This window comes from Rhinatrema bivittatum, chromosome 1 (genome assembly GCF_901001135.1).
Source record: "Rhinatrema bivittatum chromosome 1, aRhiBiv1.1, whole genome shotgun sequence".
NCBI lineage: Eukaryota > Metazoa > Chordata > Amphibia > Gymnophiona > Rhinatrematidae > Rhinatrema > Rhinatrema bivittatum.
Genome location: NC_042615.1, coordinates 695,218,147 through 695,241,987, shown reverse-complemented (window position 1 = coordinate 695,241,987; position 23,841 = coordinate 695,218,147). Strand labels below are relative to the sequence as shown.

The following is a 23,841-nucleotide window of genomic DNA, read 5'->3' as shown; positions in this document are numbered from 1 at the left end:
GGGCACCAATGACATAGGAAAATGTGGGAGGGAGGTTCTGGAAGCCAAATTTAGGCTCTTAGGTAGAAAACTTAAATCCAGAACCTCCAGGGTAGCATTCTCTGAAATGTTCCCTGTTCCACGTGCAGGTCACCAGAGGCAGGCAGAGCTCTGGAGTCTCAATGCGTGGATGAGACCATGGTGCAAGGAAGAGGGATTCAGTTTTGTTAGGAACTGGGGAACCTTTTGGGGAAGGGGAGTCTCTTCCGAAGGGATGGGCTCCACCTTAACCAGGATGGAACCAGACTGCTGGCACTAACCTTTAAAAAGGAGATAGAGCAGCTTTTAAACTAGAACAAAGGGGAAAGCAGACAGTTGCTCAGCAGTGTATGGTTCAGAGGGAGGTATCTTCAAAGGATACTGATGATGCATTAGAATTAGGGCATCCCGACAGTGAGGTTCCAATAATAAGAAAAGTAGTCCAAGTGCCTGTAACTAAAAACTCACCTGAGCTAAAAAATTCTAACTTATCCTTATCAATTAAAAAGCAGAATGAAAATACAAACAAAAAACAAACTTTGAAATGTTTGTATGCTAATGCCAGAAGTCTAAGAAGTAAGATGGGAGAATTAGAATTTATAGCAGTGAATGATGACATAGACTTAATTGGCATCTCAGAGGCATGATGGAAGGAGGACAACCAATGAGACAGTGCTATACCAGGGTACAAATTATAACGCAATGACAGAGAGGAGCACCCGGGAGGCGGTGTGGTGCTTTATGTCCAGGATGGCATAGAGTCCAACAGGATAAACATCCTGCACGAGACTAAATGCACAATTGAATTTTTATGGGTAGAAATCCCTTGTGTGTTGGGGAAGACTATAGTGATAGGAGTATACTACCGTCCACCTGGTCAAGATGGTGAGACTGACAGCGAAATGCTAAGAGAAATTAGGGAAGCTAACCAAATTGGTAGTGCGGTAATAATGGGAGACTTCAATTACCAAAAAGAGAAGAAGCAGGAACCTTGCACATCTGCAAGTAATAAAGTACACTGGTGCAGGATAGATTGTATCACCACCAGAAATTCCAAACAAACTTTTTATTCCAATTCAAAGCAAAATCAGGTGAATAGACGTTGAAATGGGAACTCCATAAATCAAATGGCACACAGTTTACAGCGATCCCCCGACACGGACCGTGTTTCGCTAGGCTGCATCAGGAGGGACCAGCACAAACATTTAAATCTAAAACATAAACAGAATGTATAGTCATTATATGGAGATGGTGAAAACTGGCCAAACAATTTCTAAAAACAATACACATACCTTCTCAAAGTGTTCAATGGAGCGCGGACGCCCTCAATACTAACAGCCATTTAAAGGTGAAAAAAGGCACGAAAGCAGACAGTCTCGCGAGAGCTGGCAAAATTGAACGTGACAGCCAAGTACAGGACTCAGTTAAACAGGTATCAGTCAATATCCTTGTTTAGTCCTTTGGGGGAAACTGTGTCCAAAATAAAGATCCATTTCTGTTCCCTCCGACCCCTTAGGGGTGGCAACTATCCCGAGGTACTGGGTCGGAGGGAACAGAAATGGATCTTTATTTTGGACACAGTTTCCCCCAAAGGACTAAACAAGGATATTGACTGATACCTGTTTAACTGAGTCCTGTACTTGGCTGTCACGTTCAATTTTGACAGCTCTCGCGCCTTTTTTCACCTTTAAATGGCTGTTAGTATTGAACACTTTGAGAAGGTATGTGTATTGTTTTTAGAATTGTTTGGCCAGTTTTCACCATCTCCATATAATGACTATACATTCTGTTTATGTTTTAGATTTAAATGTTTGTGCTGGTCCCTCCCGATGCAGCCTAGCGAAACACGGTCCATGTCGGGGGATTGCTGTAAACTGTGTGCCATTTGATTTATGGAGTTGCCATTTCAACGTCTATTCACCTGGTTTTGCTTTGAATTGGAATAAAAAGTTTGTTTGGAATTTCTGGTGGTGATACAATCTATCCTGCACCAGTGTACTTTAAGACTTCAATTACCCCAATATTGACTGGGTAAATGTATCATCTGGACACGCTAGAGAGATAAAGTTCCTGGATGGAATAAATGATAGCTTTATGGAGCAATTGGTTCAGGAACCGACGAGAGAGGGAGCAATTTTAGATCTAATTGTCAGTGGAGAACAGGATTTGGTGAGAAAGGTAACAGTGGTGGGGCCACTTGGCAATAGTGATCATAATATGATCAAATTTGATTTAATGACTGGAAGGGGGACAGTAAGCAAATCCATGGCTCTCGTGCTAAACTTTCAAAAGGGAAAATTTGATAAAATCAGAAAAATAGTTAGAAAAAAACTGAAAGGAGCAGCTACAAAAGTAAAAAGTGTGTAAGAGGCGTGGTCATTGTTAAAAAAAAATACCATCCTAGAAGCACAATCCAGATGTATTCCACACATTAAGAAAGGTGGAAAGAAGACAAAACGATTACCAGCATGGTTAAAAGGGGAGGTGAAAGAAGCTATTTTAGCCAAAAGATCTTCATTCAAAAATTGGAAAAAGGATCCAACAAAAGAAAATAGGATAATGCATAAACGTTGGCAAGTTAAATGTAAGACATTGATAAGACAGGCTAAGAGAGAATTTGAAAAGAAGTTGGCCGTAGAGGCAAAAACTCACATTAAAAACGTTTTTAAATATATCTGAAGCAGAAAGACTGTGAGGGGGTCAGTTGGACCGTTAGATGATCGAAGGGTTAAAGGGGCACTTAAAGAAGATAAGGCCATTGTGGAAAGATTAAATGATTTCTTTTCTTCGGTGTTTACTGAAGAGGATGTTGGGGAGGTACCCATACTGGAGAAGGTTTTCATGGGTAATGATTCAGATGGACTGAACCAAATCACAGTGAACCTAGAAGATGTGGTAGACCTGATTGACAAACTTAAGAGTAGTAAATCACCTGGACCAGATGGCATACACCCCTGAAGGAACTAAAAAATGAAATTTCAGACCTATTAGTAAAAATTTGTAACCTGTCATTAAAATCTTCCATTGTACCTGAAGACTGGAGGATAGCTAATATAACCCCCTTATTTAAAAAGGGCTCCAGGGGCGATCCGGGAAACTACAGACTGGTTAGCCTGACTTCAGTGCCAGGAAAAATAGTGGAAAGTATTCTAAACATCAAAATCACAGAACATATAGAAAGACATGGTTAACATGGGGCACATTTAAAACTAATCGGAGAAAGTTCTTTTTTACTCAACGCACAATTAAACTCTGGAATTTGTTGCCAGAGAATGTGGTTCGTGCAGTTAGTATAGCTGTGTTTAAAAAAGGATTGGATAAGTTCTTGGAGGAGAAGTCCATTACCTGCTATTAAGTTCACTTAGAGAATAGCCACTGCCATTAGCAATGGTTACATGGAATAGACTTAGTTTTTGGGTACTTGCCAGGTTCTTATGGCCTGGATTGGCCACTGTTGGAAATAGGATGCTGGGCTTGATGGATCCTTGGTCTGACCCAGTATGGCATTTTCTTATGTTCTTATGTTCTTAATGGAACAAAGTCAGCATGGCTTTACCCAAGGCAAGCTTTGCCTCACAAATCTGTTTCACTTTTTTGAAGAAGTTAATAAACATATGGAAAAAGGTGAACCTGTAGATGTAGTGTACTTGGATTTTCAGAAGGCATTTGACAAAGTTTCTCATGAGAGGCTTCTAGGAAAAATAAAAAGTCATGGGATAGGTGGCGATGTCACAAACTGGCTAAAAGACAGGAAACAGAGTAGGATTAAATGGACAGTTTTCTCAGTGGAAGGGAGTGGGCAGTGGAGTGCCTCAGGGATCTGTATTGGGACCCTTACTTTTCAATATATTTATAAATGATCTGGAAAGAAATATGACGAGTGAGGTAATCAAATTTGCAGATGATACAAAATTGTTCAGGGTAGTTAAATCACAAGCAGATTGTGATAAATTGCAGGAAGACCTTGTGAGGCTGGAAAATTGGGCATCAAAATGGCAGATGAAATTTAATGTGGACAAGTGCAAGGTGATGCATATAGGGAAAAATAACTCCTGCTTTAGTTACACAATGTTAGGTTCCATATTAGGTGCTACTACCCAAGAAAGAGATCTAGGCGTCATAGTGGATAACACATTGAAATTGTCGGTTCAGTGTGCTGCGGCAGTCAAAAAAGCAAACAGAATGTTGGGAATTATTAGAAAAGGAATGGTGAATAAAACTGAAAATGTCATAATGCCTCTGTATCGCTCCATGGTGAGACCGCACCTTGAATACTGTGTACAATTCTGGTCGCCGCATCTCAAAAAAGATATAATTGCGATGAAGGGCTACCAAAATGATAAAGGGAATGGAACAGCTCCCCTATGAGGAAAGACTAAAGAAGTTAGGACTTTTCAGCTTGGAGAAGAGACAGCTGAGGGGGGATATGATAGAGGTGTTTAAAATTATGAGAGGTCTAGAACGGGTAGATGTGAATCGGTTATTTACTCTTTCGGATAATAGACTAGGGGGCACTCCATGAAGTTAGCATGTGGCACATTTAAAACTAATCGGAGAAAGTTCTTTTTCACTCAATGCACAATTAAACTCTGGAATTTGTTGCCAGAAGATGTGGTTAGTGCAGTTAGTATAGCTGTGTTTAAAAAAGGATTGGATAAGTTCTTGGAGGAGAAGTCCATTACCTGCTATTAATTAAGTTGACTTAGATAATAACCACCGCTATTACTAAGAACATAAGAACATAAGAAAATGCCATACTGGGTCAGACCAAGGGTCCATCAAGCCCAGCATCCTGTTTCCAACAGTGGCCAATCCAGGCCATAAGAACCTGGCAAGTACCCAAAAACTAAGTCTATTCCATGTAACCATTGCTAATGGCAGTGGCTATTCTCTAAGTGAACCTAATAGCAGGTAATGGACTTCTCCTCCAAGAACTTATCCAATCCTTTTTTAAACACAGCTATACTACCTGCACGAACCACATTCTCTGGCAACAAATTCCAGAGTTTAATTGTGCGTTGAGTAAAAAAGAACTTTCTCCGATTAGTTTTAAATGTGCCCCATGCTAACTTCATGGAGTGTCCCCTAGTCCTTCTACTATCTGAAAGAGTAAATAACCGATTCACATCTACCCGTTCTAGACCTCTCATGATTTTAAACACCTCTATCATATCCCCCCTCAGTCGTCTCTTCTCCAAGCTGAAAAGTCCTAATCTCTTTAGTCTTTCCTCATAGGGGAGTTGTTCCATTCCCCTTATCATTTTGGTAGCCCTTCTCTGTACCTTCTCCATCGCAATTATATCTTTTTTGAGATGCGGCGACCAGAATTGTACACAGTATTCAAGGTGCGGTCTCACCATGGAGCGATACAGAGGCATTATGACATTTTCCGTTTTATTCATCATTCCTTTTCTAATAATTCCCAACATTCTGTTTGCTTTTTTGACTGCCGCAGCACACTGAACCGACGATTTCAATGTGTTATCCACTATGACACCTAGATCTCTTTCTTGGGTTGTAGCACCTAATATGGAACCCAACATCGTGTAATTATAGCATGGGTTATTTTTCCCTATATGCATCACCTTGCACTTTTCCACATTAAATTTCATCTGCCATTTGGATGCCCAATTTTCCAGTCTCACAAGGTCTTCCTGCAATTTATCACAATCTGCTTGTGATTTAACTACTCTGCACAATTTTGTGTCATCTGCAAATTTGATTATCTCACTCGTCGTATTTCTTTCCAGATCATTTATAAATATATTGAACAGTAAGGGTCCCAATACAGATCCCTGAGGCACTCCACTGTCCACTCCCTTCCACTGAGAAAATTGCCCATTTAATCCTACTCTCTGTTTCCTGTCTTTTAGCCAGTTTGCAATCCACGAAAGGACATCGCCACCTATCCCATGACTTTTTACTTTTCCTAGAAGCCTCTCATGAGGAACTTTGTCAAACGCCTTCTGAAAATCCAAGTATACTATATCTACCGGTTCACCTTTATCCACATGTTTATTAACTCCTTCAAAAAAGTGAAGCAGATTTGTGAGGCAAGACTTGCCCTGGGTAAAGCCATGCTGACTTTGTTCCATTAAACCATGTCTTTCTATATGTTCTGTGATTTTGATGTTTAGAACACTTTCCACTATTTTTCCTGGCACTGAAGTCAGGCTAACCGGTCTGTAGTTTCCCGGATCGCCCCTGGAGCCCTTTTTAAATATTGGGGTTACATTTGCTATCCTCCAGTCTTCAGGTACAATGGATGATTTTAATGATAAGTTACAAATTTTTACTAATAGGTCTGAAATTTCATTTTTTAGTTCCTTCAGAACTCTGGGGTGTATACCATCCGGTCCAGGTGATTTACTACTCTTCAGTTTGTCAATCAGGCCTACCACATCTTCTAGGTTCACCGTGATTTGATTCAGTCCATCTGAATCATTACCCATGAAAACCTTCTCCATTACGGGTACCTCCCCAACATCCTCTTCAGTAAACACCGAAGCAAAGAAATCATTTAATCTTTCCGCGATGGCCTTATCTTCTCTAAGTGCCCCTTTAACCCCTCGATCATCTAAAGGTCCAACTGACTCCCTCACAGGCTTTCTGCTTCGGATATATTTAAAAAAGTTTTTACTGTGAGTTTTTGCCTCTACAGCCAACTTTTTTTCAAATTCTCTCTTAGCCTGTCTTATCAATGTCTTACATTTAACTTGCCAATGTTTATGCTTTATCCTATTTTCTTCTGTTGGATCCTTCTTCCAATTTTTGAATGAAGATCTTTTGGCTAAAATAGCTTCTTTCACCTCCCCTTTTAACCATGCCGGTAATCGTTTTGCCTTCTTTCCACCTTTCTTAATGTGTGGAATACATCTGGACTGTGCTTCTAGAATGGTATTTTTTAACAATGACCACGCCTCTTGGACATTTTTTACTTTTGTAGCTGCTCCTTTCAGTTTTTTTCTAACAATTTTTCTCATTTTATCAAAGTTTCCCTTTTGAAAGTTTAGCACGAGAGCTTTGGATTTGCACACTGTTCCTTTTCCAGTCATTAAATCAAATCTGATCATATTATGATCACTATTGCCAAGCGGCCCCACCACCGTTACCTCTCTCACCAAGTCCTGTGCTCCACTGAGAATTAGATCTAAAATTGCTCCCTCTCTCGTCGGTTCCTGAACCATTTGCTCCATAAAGCTATCATTTATTCCATCCAGGAACGTTATCTCTCTAGCGTGACCCGATGATACATTTACCCAGTCTATATTGGGGTAATTGAAGTCTCCCATTATTACTGCACTACCAATTTGGTTGGCTTCCCTAATTTCTCTTAGCATTTCACTGTCCATCTCACCATCTTGACCAGGTGGACGGTAGTATACCCCTATCACTGTAGTCTTCCCTGATACACAAGGGATTTCTACCCATAAAGATTCAATTTTGTATTTAGTCTCATGCAGGATGTTTATCCTGTTGGACTCTATGCCATCCCGGACATAAAGCGCCACACCTCCTCCCGACTGCTCCTCTCTGTCATTGCGATATAATTTGTACCCCGGTATAGCACTGTCCCATTGGTTATCCTCTTTCCACCATGTCTCTGAGATGCCAATTAAGTCTATGTCATCATTTACTGCTATACATTCTAATTCTCCCATCTTACTTCTTAGACTTCTGGCATTAGCATACAAACATTTCAAAGTTTGTTTTTTGATTGTATTTTTATTCTGCTTTTTAATTGATAGGGATAAGTTAGAATTTTTTAGCTCAGGTGAGTTTTTAGTTACAGGCATTTGGACTACTTTTCTAATTATTGGAACCTCACTGTCGGGATGCCCTAATTCTAGTGCATCATTAGTATCCTTTAAAGATACATCTCTCCGAACCATGCGCTGCTGAGCGACTGTCGGCTTTCCCCTTTGTTCTAGTTTAAAAGCTGCTCTATCTCCTTTTTAAGGGTTAGCGCCAGCAGTCTGGTTCCATCCTGGTTAAGGTGGAGCCCATCCCTTCGGAAGAGACTCCCCCTTCCCCAAAAGGTTCCCCAGTTCCTAACAAAACTGAATCCCTCTTCCTTGCACCATCGTCTCATCCACGCATTGAGACTCCGGAGCTCTGCCTGCCTCTGGTGACCTGCGCGTGGAACAGGGAGCATTTCAGAGAATGCTACCCTGGAGGTTCTGGATTTAATCTTTCTACCTAAGAGCCTAAATTTGGCTTCCAGAACCTCCCTCCCACATTTTCCTATGTCGTTGGTGCCCACGTGTACCACGACAGCCGGCTCCTCCCCAGCACTGTCTAAAATCCTATCTAGGTGACGCGTGAGGTCCGCCACCTTCGCACCAGGTAGGCATGTTACCAGGCGATCCTCACGCCCACCAGCCACCCAGCTATCTACATTCCTAGCAACTGTAACATGGAATAGACTAAGTTTTTGGGTACTTGCCAGGTTCTTATGGCCTGGATTGGCCACTGTTGGAAACAGGATGCTGGCCTTGATGGACCCTTGGTCTGTTATGTTCTCTGTCACTCTTTTATCGGAGGTGGGATGAGATCACGTTGGACCAGTGGGTCCTGGAGGTGATACGTGAAGAGTATGCACTGGAATTTTGCAGTATTCCTCGGGTTGTGCCACTCCCCGCAGAAGAAGCAGGCAGTGGAGTTCATGCTTCAGAAGTTTCCTCAGACTGAGGGCTGTGGTTCCGGTGCCCACATCTCAAGAACGTATGGGATGATATTCCATTTATTTTGTTGTGCCCAAAAAGGAGGGCTCTTTTCATCCCATCTTGGATCTCAAGAGGGTCAACTGTCACTTGAAGTGACTCATTTTCAAATGGAAACCTTGAGCTCTGTAATAATAGCGGTGCAGTTATGGGAATTTCTGACCTCCTTGGATCTTTCAGAGGCTTACCTTCATATTCCCATCCGATTGCAACACCAACGCTTTCTATACTTTGCAATATTGGGGCACCATTATCAGTTTTGGGCACTGGCTTTTGGTCTAGCCACCGTTCCCAGAACTTTTTCCAAGATGATTGTGGTTGTAGCGGCAGCCTTGCAAAGGAAAGAATCCTGGTGCACCCTTATTTGGACGACTGGTTGATTCAAGCCAAGTCTCAGGAGGAGAGCCGCCTGGTGACACACAAGGTGATCTCCTTTTTGCAGGAGCTTGCTTAGGTGGTGATCCTGACCAAGAGCAATTTTCAACCATCCCAGTCGTTGGAGTATCTTGAGGTCTGGTTCAACATGGGACAGGACAGAGTTTTCCTATCGGAAGTTGAGATCCAGAGATTGATGTCTCAAGTGTGTCAGTTGATGAACATTATATATCATTTGCCAGGGAGGTACCAAGAGCCAGCAAGTGTTACAGGAAATAGACCAGATGATGGAATGGGCGGAAGGTCATCTGCAGATGATCTCGGCCTCTCACATTGCAGGAAAAGACAGCATAAGAGTGGACTTTCTCAGCACGGAGTGTCTGGACCCAGGAGAGTGGGTGTTGTCAGCCAAGGCATTTAAGCCAATTGTGGATTGCTTGCGCCTTCCGTTCCTAGACCTGCTTGCGACTTCTCGAAATGCAAAGATTCCTCGCTTCAACAGTCGCAGGAGAGATCCGTGGTCACTGGGAATAGACGCTATCGTACAGGTCTGGCCAAAAGACAGATTGCTTTATGCCTTTCCTCCATGGCCTTTACTGGGCAGGATAATTCGCAAGATTGAAGGCCCAGGCATCCATGGTATGCGGATTTGCGACGACTCCTGGTGGAGGCCCCCCCTTCGTCTTCTGCCTCACATGGATCTGCTTCAACAGGGACCGGTTCTTCTCAAGGATCCGATTTTGTTCTGTCTTATGGTTTGGCCCTTGAGAGGGCTCGCCTGTTAAAGCATGTTATACCTCTGCGGTGATTGCCACTTTACTCCGCACTTGCAAGTTCTCTACTTCCTTGGCTTATATGTGGGTTTAGAGAGTTTTTGAGGCTTGGTGTGAGGAGTAGAGTGATCTTCCTCGATCAGTTAAGATCCCTCTCATTCTGGATTTTTTATAGAATGGATTGAATAAAGGCTTGGCCCTTAATTCCTTGAAGGTACAGGTTGCCGCTCTTTCCTGTTTCAGAGGCCTGGTGAATGGTGCTTCCTTGTTGGCTCATGCTGATGTGGCTAGTTTTTTTCAAGGGAATGAATCACCTTAGGCCTGCCTTGAGGTTACCGGTTCCATTGTGGAGTCTTAATTTGGTGCTCGACTTTTTGGCAGGCCCCACGTTCTGACCATTGTGTAGCCTTTCCTTATGGTTATTGACTTTGAAAAATGTATTCCTGGTGGCTGTATATTCTACGTGTCAGATTTCTGAGTTGCAGGCCTTGTCTTGCTGGGAGCCATTCCTTCGGGTGAGTCCAGTGGCGTTAAAGCTGCATACTGTTCCATCCTTCTTGCCCAAGGTAGTCTCGGACTTTCATTTGAATCAGTCTATCTCCTTGCCATCCCTGGATAAGGTCAGGGATGTGGAGTAGTTTTGCCTTTGTGCTCCTTGGATGTTAAGCATCTTGTCATGCGGTATCTGGAGGTCTCTGAATCTTTTCAAAAGATGAATCGCCTGTTTGTTCTCCATGCTGGGAGTAAACAGAGTGTGCCGGCTTCTCAGGCTACCATAGCTCATTGAATTAAAGAGGTGATCACAGCTGCGTATGTAGATGCTGGAAAGCAGTTGCCTACTCAGGTTAGGGCTCACCACTAGGGCTCAGGCAGTGTCATGGGCGATATCTGCCGAGCTGTGACATGGAGGTCCTTGCACACTTTTTCCAGGTTTTATCATCTGGATGTGTAGGCCAGGGAGGATGCAGCCTTTGCACATGTGGTGTTGACTAGACCACAGGCAGCCTCCCACCCTGGTGGGGAATAGCTTTGGTACATCCCACTGGTCTTGAATCCATCTGTCTATACTTACTTGATAATTTCATTTTCCACAGTTTAGACAGATGGACTCAACTTCCCGCCCTCAGCTGCCAAATGCTTGTGTCAACAGTCCTCCTGTGAGGCTACGGGTCCCAAGGGATTACTGGCAAGTGGTCATCCAGTCCCTAGCTTGGGGTACCTAGAATCTTATGTGAGTTCAGTGTTTATGGGTGGTTGAGTACAGTTCAGGTTATCTTTTTTTAATCATATTTTTAATTAAGGTTTTTGCTAGTCTGTCCACAGTTGCTTTTGAAGAGAATACTGGCAGGCTGGGGTCACTGCAGAACTATATATACTGTGACGTCAGCTTGCTCCATATCCATCTGCTCATGGGAGCATAAACCCACTGGTCTTGAGTCCATCTGTCTACACTAAGGAAAAAAAAAATTATCAGGTAAGTAATTTCTCCATTTTTGAAGATTCATTACCAAACTATTAATTGACATCCATCATATGACACTTTCAACACAATTCATAAACAAAGCATTCAGCAAACTACCATCTTAATTAAAGGGTAAAACAAACTGAATATCATTTGCATAAACATATTAATCTCTACCAAGTGAAGATAAGAGCTGCTAATGGCTGAAGATATATTAGATAATGTGACAGATGAAGCTCATCCCTGTGGTTCCCCAGACTTTAAAGTTTCCAACCGGAACATTCACAACCTGTTCTTACCTGTTCTTCCTATCTAGTAAGAAAAAAAAAAAAGAAAGAAAGAAATCCAATACCAAACCACCAATCCCAACTGATCCATGACAAGAAATTAGAACTTTATGGTAAACTGTGTCAAAAGCTGCAGATATAGGGGTGAATTTTCAATCACCTGGTGAATTTTAAAATCCCTACATATGCCAAAGCTGGGAGATACAGATGTGTATCGGCCCAGCGCACTCTGCACAAATGTTTGAGGCACCCAGGTGCTTGCGTATCTTCCAGTACACGAGTAAAAGAATTTTTTAATAAAAGGGGCAGGGTGTGGGCGGGGTATGGGCATTCCAAGAACTATGAATGAAATCAGCACATAAGTGTTTACGCACACCACTGCACAATGGGATCCCTAACTACATAACTTTACTTCTATGGACAGTAAGTTATGAAACAAAAAATACTAGGCTAGTCAGCAGGGTGTTAAGGGTCGGGGCTAATAGGATAAAAGGGAGGCAAGTTAGCTAGGGGGTTTAGGAAGTCCTCTCCTTTACTGGGGCAAACTGGTGAAACAGGTAATTGTGTCAGTGCATAAACAATGAACATGTGTGCATCAGTGTAAAATCGTACGCACATGTACGTGCATATAGCCGATTTTATAGCAGGCGCGCATATGTTATAAAATCACCATGTCCAAATGCACAAGCCAGCAAGTGCACGCACATGTGCTCCCGTGCACAGGTCTTAAAATTCACCTTTATGCGTGTAAGAAGCCTCTACTCATTTTATTTCATATTTTAGAAAAGTCGAAATTGTGTGTATTTTCACTTTTGCGTGCACATATGTGCACATAAAAAGGGGTAGGTGTAGGTGCATTTCATGGCAGGTCCAACATTTACGTGCATACGTTGCTATTTTAAGACACTTAAACACGTAGCTATGCCCAATTGCATAAATTTACACCTGCTAATTATCTGGCATTAGTTATAATAAATATGTTTATTGTGTAGTGCTGACTGGGTGGGTTGTTTGGGAGAACTGAAGGGAATTCAGGCTTGAAGAATCAGGAGGGTATCAATGACTTGGAGAAAGACTGGGTGAACTGGTGAACAAATTGGCAAAACTGGTAATTTCCTTGGCACATGCATGTTTTAAAATACGCTGACTTAGACTTGTAAATCCAGATTTCCATGAGTAAGCCGTACTTTATTTTTGCATGTAAAATATATAACTGGTATAGGATAGGAAAAATCCACACATTCAATTTGATATATATGATTTCAGTGCACTGTATGTATTTGCACATAATCCTACTATGCTCATATGTTGCATGGCTTAATTATGTGCATTTTATAAAATGTGCACATATCATATGTACGTATTATAAAATATTGTAGCAAATATGCGTGCGGCCAATACATGTTTGCTACTGCGCACAATTGTTTTGAAAGTTATCTTCCTAGTCTCCTACAGGATCTTTATCTTGTTCGACTCTGTGCCATCCCTAACAAAGTATAAACCCCAACAAGTTGATAATACTATAATTGCGATATAATTTCTACCCTTTTATAGCACTGTCCCTTTGGTTATCTTCTTTCCACCAGGTCTCTGAGATACCAATTATGTCTACCTCTTCATCAGTGCTAAATACAAGTTCCATAATTTGACATACCCCAGGCAGAATTTGTAAGATGTGTAGCATTTTAAGAAAACATGAGTGATCAGACCACCACAGTAAAGGTACCAGAGACCAGTGCAAAACAAGCCAGGAAGAAGAGGGAAAAGGAAAAAAAAAACCAAGGCACCCAAACACATAAGGACCACCAGAGAGAAGGAATGCCCAAGCAGCTGGTGGGAATGAGGGAGGGGAGACAACTAGTGGGGTGTCCCTGGGGATGAGGTTGAGTTGTCAGATTAATTAAAGAATACCACAGTAAAGATTCCAAAGACCAATGCAAAAGCTCATCATATTTGTTTTTACTTTGAACTTCTGTTTCCTATATTAATTATAAATGAATGTGATAATGTAATCTACCATGAATGTCCAGATATGGGCAGAATAGAAATTTTGAAATAAAAATAAGCAAGGAGGAGAAGAGCAAGGCACTCAAGCAAATAACTGCATGAGTAGGGTTTCCCAAGCAGCCAGAAGAGGTGGGGGAAGCAATTGGTGAAGTGTCCTGGAGGATGGAGCTGCATTGCGAAGGAAGATAGATGCAATGGAACAGGTCAGGAGGCAGGGTAAAATAAAAAGGCAATTGAACTCCTGACCTACATATAGAAGGATAGGTATGCTGGAGTTTTGGAAAGGGGAAGGCTACAGAAAGAAAATGTAATACCTAAAGTTAGAAGCATGATAAATGACATGAATAGAGCCAGAATCTGTATTAAGAAGCCATCAATTGATGATATGGATATAAATCAGATACAATATTATACAGAAAAAAATATTACTGAGAGAATCTGCCAACAAGGACTCAAAACCAGAAGAAGACGAGAAAGATAACTCCTCCTTGGAAAAAAACATTATACAATAGAAAATTAAAACACTGCATGCACAGGTGTTGCTGGTAGACTCATACCTCAAAGGATTGAGGACAATTAAAGTATTGAGGGAAAATCCAAAACATAAAGATATGCTGCATTAACAGAAGAATATCTTAAATTCATATCATTTAATAATAAATTGAAAATACAGCAGAAGCACAGAAGTGAAGATATGAAGAAAACAGAATGGAGAGGCACCAAAATAAAATATTTAGAGAGAACCCAAAGTAGTTCTATAGGGAAAAGAGGAAGAAAATTAGTACAGTTAAAAACACTACCAACAAAAGAAGAAACAATAGTTTTGGAGAAATTTGTATGAAGATTCTGTAGAGCACGAGTGGCCAACTCCAGTCCTTGAGAGCCACAAACAGCTAGTTGTCAGGAAACATCAAGTGTCATATGCATGATTTTTTTACCTGCCAAGAGGGGTTATAAGTGTGAACTTGATGCAAAGAGCTCCTGTCTCTCAGAGATAGAGTCTGATCTCTGGAGGCTAAAGTGGCAGACCTGGAGAAAGTGAAGCAGACAGAGCATTGCCAGAGCATGTGGTTACAGCAGTTAGTGTAACTGGGTTTAAAAAATGTTTGGATAAGATCCTAGAGGAGAAGTCCATAAACTGCTATTAATCAGTAAGTAATAGTAGCTTGGGATCTATTTAATGCTTGGGTGCTTGCCAGGTGCTTGTGGCTTGGATTGGGCACTGTTGGGAACAGGATGCTGGGCTTGATGAATCCTTGGTCTGACCCAGTATGGCATGTCTTATGTTCTTATGAATATGCATGAAACAGAGATGCAAACAATTGAGGTCTTTGGTCCGCAGACCTCCAAAGAGGCAATAGTCTTTGCAGTGTGTCTTATCTTTCCTAGATTTTGGAAATCCTTTTGTACTTCATGGATATCATTCCTGTTGAGGTCATTGGTCTGGGATTTTATTGCCCAAACTACAAGCATTTGATGTCACCCCCAAGCAATATATGAAGTGGGAAGAGAAAATAAAATCAATCAGCTCAAAAAAGCTGAAAAGTTGTCTAGGAAGTGCAATAATTGAAGGGAGAAAAATTGGAAACCTATGACTACAAATTCAAGCCCTAATGGTGGAGGCGGACTTGGACATTTATTTATTTATTTATTTATTAACTTTTATTTACCGACATTCGTGCAGCACATCATGCCGGTTTACAAAGAACTCAGATGGGCGATACAATAAAACATTAAAACAAAACGATGTATAAAGAATAAAATAAAGTAAAACCATAACAATGTAATCTTGGAGCAACATACTATTTCTTACAAAAGTACACATTAACCGATCATGATCAAAAAATAAATTAAATTAAGCTGTAGGGGAATGTTGTTTCTTCTAGGGTATCCATGGGAGGGGCGGGGGGAAACTTAGGATGGGGAGGGGGAAATTCGAACAGGGGGGGCTGGGGAGAAATTAAGTTTGGTTTGTGTCGGGATAGGCCTGTCGGAATAGCCATGTTTTGACTCCTTTCTTGAAAATTTGCAGGGATGTCTCTTGGCGTAGGAGGGTGGGGAGGGAGTTCCAGAGGGTGGGGGCAGCGATGGAGAAGGCTCTCTCTCTGGTGTGAGTAGAATGTGCTGCCTTTAGGGATGGGGTGTGTAGAGTACCTGCATGGGTTGTTCTTGTGGGTCGGTCGGATGACCGGTAACGAGGCATTTCGTCGAGCCAGGTGTGATTATGTTTGTGTAGGGAATTGTGAAGGATGGTGAGGGTTTTGTATTGTGAGCGGAAGGAGATGGGTAACCAATGTAGGTCTTTTAGTATGGGGGTGATGTGTTCCCTTTTTTGTGTGCCTGTTATGATTCTAGCCATGGAGTTTTGCAGAATTTGGAGGGGTTTGATGGTGGTGGCGGGGAGTCCTAGCAATAGGGAATTGCAATAGTCTAGTTTTGTGAGCATTGTGGTCTGTACGACTGTGCGGAAATTGTGGGTGTGGAGGAGGGGTTTGAGTTTTTTTAAGATGTTAAGTTTATAGAAACCCCCCTTTAATAGGTTTTTGATGTGGGGTTTGAAACTTAGGTGTTGGTCTATGTAGACGCCCAGATCTCTTACAACCTGGGTCTGAGGGGTGGCTGTGGTTGTATTTTGGGGAGTGTTCTGTCGCATGGGGAGAGTGAAACATTCAGGCTGCTTAGAAATGACGAGTAATTCTGTTTTTGACGAGTTTAGAGCTAGATGGAGTTCGGATAGTGAGGCGCTTATGGTGGCAAGGCAGGATTCCCAGCGTTGCAGAGGTTCTTTTATGGATCCCTGAAACGGGATGAGAATCTGTACGTCATCTGCATACAGGAAGAATTTCAGGCCCAGTTTGGAGAGAAGGTGGCATAGGGGTATGAGATAAATATTAAACAGGGTGGAGGATAAGGATGATCCCTGGGGTACGCCCTGCGTGATAGGTATGTGTGAGGATTCGTGCTTGTCGATTTTTACTAGATACTCTCTGTGTGTGAGGTAGGAGGAGAGCCATGAGAGGGCTGTGTCGGTGATACCTATTTCTGTTAGGCGGGTCATTAGTATCTGATGGTTGACAGTATCGTAGGCAGCTGAGATGTCTAGTAGGGCGAGTAGGTACGAGTTTCCGTGGTCCATACCTTTAAGTATGGTGTCTGTCATGGCTAGTAGTAAGGTTTCGGTGCTTCGGTCTTTACGGAAACCGAACTGTTGAGTGTGGAGGACATTGTGGTCTTCTAAAAACTCCGTTAGTTGTTTGTTAATAGCCCTCTTTAGTACTTTTGATAAGAAAGGGAGATTGGAGATTGGACGGTAATTGGCTGGGTCTGTGGGGTCGAGGGTGGGTTTCTTTAGAAGGGGCTTGACTATAGCCAGTTTGAGTGGGTCTGGGACACTGCCTGCAGTAATAGAGCAGTTGATAAAGTCCTTAATATGTTTGGTGATGGCGGGGATGATGGAGAGGAGGGTTTTTGAAGGGATGGTGTCTGAAGAGTGTGTGGATGGTTTCATCTTTTTTAGTATTGCTTCTACTTCTATGTTGGTGGTGAGGTCAAATGTTTTAAGGGTGATCTTTTTGTCATTGGGGATGGGGGGGAGGGGGGTAGTGTTGTCTGGGAAGCGGAGTAGAATATTGTCGATTTTATTCTTGAAGTATAGGGCTAGTTCTTCGCATTTTTTGTTGGAGACAGTATCGTTGAGTGTTGGTGTATTGGGGTTGGTGAGTTCTGAGACATATGTGAATAAGGCGTTTGCATTAAATTGGTAGTCGTGGATCTTTGCCGCGTGGAAATCACGCTTGGCTTGGGTAATTGCATGACGGTATGCGTGTAAAGTGTTGTTATATGTGGCTGTTATGGAGATATGCTTCACGGATTCTTATGATTGGGATACGGCCATACTGGGTTATAACTTTTTAAGAAAGGGCAGAGAGGACAGAAAAAGGGGAAGAGTAGCTCTTTGTCAAAAATAATATCCAAGCAACTGAACTGCAAGGAATGTGGGATAGAGAAGAAGCATTATGGGCAATCCAAAAAAAAAAAAGATGATAGTGCATCCATTTTTACTGGAGTAGCTTACAAGCCTCCGACTCAAACGGAAGAACTAGACAGAGATCTGGTTGAAGACATCCAAAAGGTGTGAAAGAATGGAGAAGTGTTGATTCATGGAGACTTTAATCTGCAGAATCTACCAGAAGTAGAGAGATAGTGGATTCCCTGCAAGTGGCTCTGTTCAAATATATGGTAATGGAACCCACGAGGGAGGGAGTTACATTTGACCTAGTGCTCTCTAACGGCCGAGTGGGTGCCCACCTCAGCACCAGTGATTATCAAATGGTAAGGTTTGACATCGCAAATAAGATTTAGAGAAGTCGCACGAAGACCCAAGTTTTGAATTTTAAAAACACAGACTTTGTCGAAATGGGGACATACATGGAGGTAGAACTAGAAAGTTGGGAGAAAATGGGAGAGGCGGAACAATGGGCCAAACTAAAAGGGGCAGTTACAAAGGCAACAAATCTATATGATAGAAAAATAAACAAAAGTAAGAGAAATAAGAAACCAATCTGATTCTCAAAGGAGGTGGCTGAAAAAATAAAAGCAAAAAAGAACAGCATTCAAGAAATATAAAGGATCCCAAAAAGAGAAACATAGAAGAATATCTGGTGAAACTATAGGAGACAAAGAAAGTAATCAAGAATGCAAAACGTCAGGCGGAAGAAAGGATTGCCAAAGAGGTAAAGCGAGGTAACAAAACACTTTTCAGATAGTGAAATTGAAAGGTGACAAGGATCAATGTGTGGAGAGAGATGAAGAAATGGCGGAAATATTAAACAAATATTCTAGTTCAGTGTTCACTAAAGAAGATCCTGGAGAAGGACCATTGCTAGTTAACAAGATTGTGGATGGGAATAGAGTAGACTAAACTCTCTTTACAGAAGAGAATGTATGGGAAGAGCTAGGAAAACTGAAAGTGGACATAGCTATGGGACCTGATGACGTTCATCCCAGGATACTGAGGAAGCTCAGAGATGTGCTGGCGGGATCCCTGGAAACCAGAATGGTGCCAAGTGATTGGAGAAGAACGATGGTGGTCCCACTTCACAAGAGTGTGGGAGCAGAGAGGAGGTTGGAAACTACAAGCCGGTTAGCGTCACCTCAGTGATGGGAAAATTAATGGAGACTGCTGAAGGAAAGGATTGTGATCTACAGCCAGGAGGATTGCTGGACCCAAGACAGCATGGATTCACCAGGGGAAGCTCCTGTCAGACAAATCTGATTGATTTTTTTTTGATTGGGTGACTAAAGAATTGGATCAAGGAAGAGCACTCGATGTGACCTACTTGGATTTCAGCAAAGCTTTTGATATGGTCCCACATAGGAGGCTTGTGAATAAAATGAGAAGCTTGGGAGTGAGCTCCAAGGTGGTCGCATGGATTACAAATTGGTTGACAGATAGAAACAGCGTGTAATGGTAAATGGAACCTACTTTGAAGAGAGAACAGTGTTAAGCGGAGTGCCACAAGGATCGGTTTGGAACTGGTCCTGTTCAGTATCTTTGTGAGCGACATTGCAAAAGGGATAGAAGATAAAGTTTGTCTCTTTGCAGATGATACTAAGATCTGCAACAGAGTGGACACACCTAAAGGAGTAGAGAGAATGAGATGTGATTTAAGGAACCTTGAACAGTGGTCAGAGATATGGCAGCTGGGATTTAATGCCAAGAAGTGCAGAATCATGCATCTGGAGTGTAGTGATCCAAAAGAGCTGTATGTGATGGGCTGTCGTGATTGGAGGAGAGGGACCTTGGGTTGATGGTGTCTAGCAATCTGAAGAAGGCAAAGCAGTGTGACAAGGCAATAGCTAAAGCCAGAAGAATACTGGGCTGCATAGAGAGAGGAATAACTAGTAAGAAAAAGGAGGTGATAATCCCCTTGCACAGGTCCTTGGTGAGACCTCACCTGGAGTATTGTGTTCAGTTCTGAAGACCGTATCTCAAAAGGGATAGAGACAGGATGGAAGTGGTCCAGAGAAGGGAACCAAAATGGTGGGGGGTCTCCATCAAATGAATTATGAGGAGAGGTTGAAGGATCTAAATATGTATACACTGGAGGAGATGAGGTGCAAGGGGTTTATAATACAGACCTTCAGATACATTCAATGATGCACAATCGACAAACCTTTTCTCTTGGTAAGAAATCTAAAGAACTTGGGGTAACATAATGAAACCAATGTCAGGAAATATTTCTTCACAGAGAGGGTGGTAGATGCCTGGAATGCCCTTCCAGAGGAGGTGGTGAAAAAAAAAACTTTGAAAGATTTCAAAAGAGCATGGGATAAACACTGTGGATCCTTAAAGGCTAGAGGATGGAAACGAAGAAAAGAGTGCATGGGGGTAACTTGCTGGTGTGACAGTTACTACCCTTAACCAATAAGCCTTCATACTGTTGATGCTACTCCATTATTGCTTTTGGCAGGGGGAAAAGAGGAAAGGGGGAATTAGATTCAGGCAGCAACCAACAAGGAAACTGAATTTTACGGGGAGGGAAAAAATTATCATGGGGGTTACTTGCTGATGTGACTGTTACTATCCTTAACCAATAAGCCTGATACTTTTGATACAACTCCAACATTGCTCTCTGCTTCAATGGCAAGAAGTAATGGGGAATTGGACTCAGGCAGCAACTAACAAAGGCCCTGACCTTGACGGATTAGGCACGGCAGATGCTACCATAAGCTTGCTGGGCAGACTGGATGGACCGTTCAGTCCTTTTCTGCCATCATTTTCTATGTTTATATGTCTATGGAGGCAGTGCATGCAAATCTATCTCATACATATTCATTTTGGATATCCTGAAAACCTGGCCACTTTGTGGCTCTTGAGGACCAGATTTGGCCACTCCTGCTGTAGAGCATAACAGAAAAGCACAATGGTTGCCCAGCATACAGGAAAGTATAGAAGAGGCAATCATCAAAACTATGAAATGGCTTAAAGTTAGAACAACTGAGCTAGAAGCCAGAGCAAAATGAGCCCCAAATTGGAAGTGCCCTATCTCTGGCGAAGTGCCCAAATTTTGATTCAAATATTTCATCTCTCTCCATCAAGATCTAGCTAACTCTAAAAACCAATTGATCAGACAGCCAGAATTAACTCTGCAATGGCTAATGATAGAACATTTTTTGCCTGCTGAATGAAGAGCCAAATAATGTCCCCAAAAACTATTGATCAGAAACCTACTTGCCTACAATCTATAAGCTGTTCACTGCAATCGATGCAGACAGAAAATATCACCACATTGATTCTAATAAAATCTTGGCAATAGAAGAAGCATATAGAACCAAAGAACAGCTGATGCTGAATAAAGCCATTATGATCAGCTGTATGCAGAATCGAAATCTCAGGATAGCATGGATTGATTGTAAGAGAGCCTTTGATATCATCCCACACTCTTGGATAATAAATTGCTTTGAATTATGCAAATGAGACAACTGTACTGATAGAAGTTAATCAAGTTCAACATGAAAATGTGGCAGACTACAGACCATCTGAATTGTGAGAATGGACAAAATGTCATCTCTAATATTAATGTCCAGCGAGGAAGATTTCAGGGAGATCCCTGTCATTGCTGCTGTTTTGTCTAGCATTAAACACGCTGAGTACTCTCATTAACTCCTTGGGTTATGGAATTAGCCTTAATCCACTATCAGTGGTATCTCACTGTTTGTTGATGACTTGAAACTTTGCAGTTCTTGTGGTGCTCATTTAGCAGAACAACTTTCTGTGGTGAAGAGTTTCTTAGGTGTAAGGAGGAGGACATATTTGGCCTTGACAAATATGCAAAAGCAACTTTCCTTAAAGTAAAATTAAGCAAAACTGAAATACATCTCCCTGGCTGAGGATTGCAATATAAAGGAACTGGAACAGGAAGGTGTATATACTGTAAATATCTAGGAGTAAAGGAAAGTGGAAAAATTCAGCATAAAGTATTGAGAGAGAAGATCAGTAAAAAAAAAATATTATAAGAGGGTAAAACTGATATTGAAGAATGCTTTAATAGCACAAAATAAGATATAAGCTATTAACCAGCTTGCAATTCCTGCCTTATCATACAGTTTTGGGATAATAGATTGGCCTCATAAATATCTTGAAGAATTAGATGTAAAAATAAGAAAGCTTCTCCTTGCCCATCAGGTAATTTAAAAGAACAAGTGTATGCAGAGATTATATATCTCTGGAGCTGAAGGCAGTATGGGTCCTCTAGAGCTATCATAATAGGCCTTCAGGTGTATTTAATGGCATCAACTGATCCCAATGCTGAAATAGTGTGGAAGTATGAAAGTGAGCAAGCATCCTCAGCCTGAGTCTTTAAACTAGGACAATCATTCCGGTGAATAGATGGAATGACTGAAAATCTACCAGTACACGAAGATAAAGAAGCTATAGAATTAGCAGAACAAGAAAAGAAACTCTTTAAAACTCAGACCAGCAGACAAGGAAGTATAATTGGCAGAAGCATAAGTACAGTGGGAAGTACAGAGAGCTACTTCAGCAATCCCATGTGGATCAAGATTTGGCACAGACTTGGTTGAGAGATTGATAATTGCAACCCAGGATAGTGGACTATGGACAAAGATGGTTCACAGCCAGCATAGAAAAGACTGGTAAAGTGGACAAATTCAGATTCTACAGAACAGAACTGGAAACAGTTATCTATCTCATCACTGGATGTGATGTACTGATATCAGAAGGCTTATATACAGAGAGGCACAACAAGGTAGCAGTCCTTATTCATTGGAAGCCGTGTAAACATTATAACATTGACGTATCAAACAAACATTGGGAGCCCAACCCCACTAAAATAGAGGAGAATGAAGAAGTTGTGATCATCTGGGACATTCTTATTCCCACCATCAGGAACATCGATCGAAAATCAGATATAGTGGTGAAGAACAACGCAAGAAATGGCATTGCTGATAGAGGTGTCAATACCAACTATCTATTCTGTGGATCATATGGAGAAAGCAAAGATCCTTAAGTATCAAGAAATGCAATGAGAGACCCAGAAAATGTGGTAGAAGAATACAGAAATAGTCTTAATTGTATTAGGTGCCACTGGCCTGATTAAGAAGAATTTCCAAGTGCACCTCAGTATATTGCCAATAAAATTACTCCTCATGAACTCTAGAAGGAGGCTTTCTTTGGCATAATGCAAGTAATAAGAAGGGCATTAGCAATAAATTTGCGACATTGCAATCATCCCAAACACGCCAGGCTTATGAATGAGGTTCATTCCTGTCAAAGTATGTGCCGAACAAACCCATTTGGAAAATATTCACCAGCTACCACGCTGAAGACTATCCACCCTCTCCAATGCAGCAGGATCATCCATATTGCTGTGCCAGTCGTCATGCTCGGGGCCTGTCTCCCATCCTATTATGGATGCTGTCTGGGAGGGGGAAGGGTCAAAATTGTGGTTAACTCCCCATGGTGCCACAAGAGAAATGGCTGCCTTTCCTCCAGCACATGGTTTGCAAGCCTCTGCTATTCTGCTAACTCTTCTATGAACAGGTTCAGATCCAGCCTTGCTGAGCCAGTAGGCTACATGCCCTAATCTGCCAGACAGCAATACAACAGTGAAGAGGCAGCGCACAACCACAGGCTGCCCAGGCAGCCACCCAGAAATGTGAAGAGCCTATACTGCACTCCCCCAGCCTAGGCTGGCAAAGGCTCACCTTTCACAAGCTGCCTGCCTCAGTCCTGCACATGCCTCCACCCATCAGCTCAATGACCACTGACTGCCCAAGCCTGCCGGTGCCCTCGGAGCATGTCAACTCCCAAGCTCATCTCATCTGTGCCACAGCACAAGAAGGTCCATTCCAGTACTGAAGCAGCTGCCCAAAAAGGCAGGAGCTTGAAAATGAAGCTCTGCAGGCTTCTAATTAGGCAGGTTAGACACTGGTGCGGTCGCTTGTCCCACCACCTGAAACAACAAGGTTCCATTACAGAGAGTGGAGTGGAGGAGGGGGCCACAAGCAGGTTGTGTACAATGAACCAAGCCATCTCCAGGGACCACGGCACCTGCACAGCCTGGCCACCGAATGCATGCATGTGGTGGTGAGGTGGGGGCTGCCATACAAGTAAGCTTCCTACCTGACACAGACACATCCCCACTTAAGCCACCAACACCAAGGTTCTCCAG

General features: G+C 42.1%; 1 protein-coding gene across 1 annotated transcript in view; it reads left to right on the top strand.

Moving 5' to 3' along the window:
• AP3B1 (adaptor related protein complex 3 subunit beta 1) overlaps positions 1-23,841 on the top strand; it is a 1,093,919-nt gene that overhangs the window by 1,031,860 nt on the left and 38,218 nt on the right.